A 2,880-nucleotide genomic window follows, 5' to 3' on the forward strand; every position below is an offset into this window, starting at 1 on the left:
TTGAGACAGTGAACACACAAATATTCAACAGTTAAAGAGTGACACCTGTTGGACAAAGTAGAAACAGCACAAAAAAACACAAGTCTGAAGCCCTGAAACAACATTAGACCCGTGACCTCTTGTCAAAGGTCACACTGGAGAAATAATAAAAATAAAAAACATAAATTAATCAGATAATTCACATGTAACACAAAAACATTACATTTACAAACATGCATTTGTTTCACAGAGAAATGTTTGTTTATTTCTCTCCTGTTCTGTTAAGCACATTGTGAACTTTAATTGTGTCATTAAGCATTAATAGTGTTTGTTTTGTTCAATCACTGTTGGCAACACACACACACAAGTACACATCACACACACACACACACACAAACAGACACACACTCAGTCATCTCCCACTGAGAGAAAGAGAAATGTTACCACAAGCAAAAACCAGCTGTTTGCTTGTGGAAACAAACACAAGAAACACTAATTAGTGCCGTATTAATCATAATCAATAATCAACACCAGATTTCTTTACTTACTTTAAGGTGACAGAGAATCTGAAAGACTGTTTGCCTTACAGTAAAAGGTAAATATATAATAGATACTGTAGAGCTAAGCCATGAGTTGATTGATATATTTAATTCTGATTAATAATCACATGAGTGTAATTAATCACAGATGATATGCTTATACCTTAAAGTTATAGCCTATTTTTTATTTTTCAAACATGCTGTTTTATGCAAATTATTCATACTTAGTCTGGATTTAGCTTCTTCTTTTTTCTTCCTTTTCTTTTACTTGTAAACATGACATTTAATTGGTAAGAACATAAAACTTAATGGAGAGGCTTTTAAAAACCTAATTCTGCAAAGAATTAAATTCAGCTGTTACAGTTTAATAAGTAAACAAGATGATAAATAGCAAAGAGGAAAGATATTAACTTACTAAACAAGACCTGGAACCTTTCACTTACTGACGGAGACAAAACAATACCAACACAACCAAAGAAACAAAGACAGATATTTCATAAATATTTGATGTTATAGTATTTTAGATGTCTTTTCTGAACATCCCTGACATCCCTATACTCTTCTTTACTTCAATATTTTACTCAAAACCCAGTAATATAGTAGTGATAAAATCAGATTAACTCTGTTTTTATTCAGCAGTTTTATTAATCTGCTTGTCTTCTCATTTTTAACCACCTTTCTGTGGTTTTATAGGTGTAACTGTGATGTAATACTGAATTCACTGATATTACATTTGTGTGTTTTTGCAGGGACATTGTTGTGTTGGCTCACACTGACACCTAGTGGTAATATCACATCACTCATGTCTTCAGCAACACACAAATCAGTGCATTACACTGTTGTCCACTGTTTTTTCAAAAAATAAAAATAATAATAATAGCCTAATTGACCTTTCTTCTTTCATTCATGGTTGCATTCAATGTGCATTAGGCTACCAAAGTCCAGAAGTAAAAATACAACATGTTTAATGGGCCTAATCACAAAAGTAAAAGTGATTGTATATTCAGATTTACTCTCCCCTATCTCAAAATAAAAAGGTCTTTGACAGATAATTAAGATATTTTCTATAAACATCTCTGATATTCTTACGTAAAACGTGTTATTCATTGTAGAGATGATGTGAGTGTATCATGCAATCACTGGGAGTGTTTCATCAGACATGAGCCAGTCCCCCTACATGTGCAACAAGACGTGGCTTTCAAAGGCCTTTTATCTTCATTGTGGTTTTAATTAGGCCCACGTTGTCTTGAGTAGTAGCTATATTTACCACAGTAACTTAAAGAAATGTACCTGACAAATAAACACCAGAGAACAGGAAGAACCTGAGAAACAGAAAAAGAAACAGAAACTTCCAGAAGAGCAGATGATGGACGAGCCAGAAGCAGTGTGATTTTCTCCAGATGGTTTTCTTGAGTCCATCCAGAGAACAAGCCCCTGGAAACCTACATCTAAACTGTAAACGTGACGGGCTGCATGCATTACATTACCGTAAATATTCTAAAAGACACATAAAGCGCATGAATGGGTCCGTGTGTCAGGGAGAATTACTCCTGTGGCTGTTCACGGTTGGTTCCTCTTGTTTGTTTTCTGCACCAGCGAAATTAACATAAAACGACACTAAATATCTTTTATTAGGTCTGTTTAGTCCCGTCCCTGACTCCTGTTGGACCTTTTCTTTAGCTTTTTGATGTTTTGCAGGCTTTGCATGTTGTTAGTTTTGCACTACTGCACAAAATGAATAAATACAAAAATACGAATAGAATAAAATAGAAATAGAAGTAAATGCACAATAAATTAATTTTGATAATAGGGGGAAAAAAATGCCATTTCTGCTTGTACTTTTTCCTGCATTTCTACTGTACATTAAACTGATGTTGGGACCGCCTACCTAATTAGCATACGGACACATGAACAGGCAGAAACAGAAATACAGAGACTGGTTAGATAAAGGCAGAAACGGTGGAAATAAATCCGTTGATTGAAAACAGAAATAGCATTTTTCATTATCAAAGTGTATTTACTATGCATTTGATTAGTTTTTTCTGCATTTATATGTTAAAACGTAGGTCTACATAATTGTTTGTCCCTTATATCCCTAAGACTTGTGTTGCTTGACTGCAAACCAAATATCCCCCTTGATAATAGCACATTGATTGATTGATTTTTACTATTATTTACTACTACAAGTACAACTACTACTTGATAACATATTTACAGTAGGCTACCTGTTTTTGTTCAAGAATAACAGCTTTGCCCTGTTCGCGTTTCAAAAGTCCGAGCTCACAGGGTGGCACCTGAAGGCACCGCAGTTGAAAGTGAATGAGGAATGTCGGTGCGCGTCCGCTCCGGTCGCTACGGCCGC

The sequence above is a fragment of the Trachurus japonicus genome, chromosome 14 (assembly GCF_045865225.1).
Source record: "Trachurus japonicus isolate A0001 chromosome 14, Traja_1.0".
In the NCBI taxonomy this organism is placed as follows: Eukaryota; Metazoa; Chordata; class Actinopteri; order Carangiformes; family Carangidae; genus Trachurus; species Trachurus japonicus.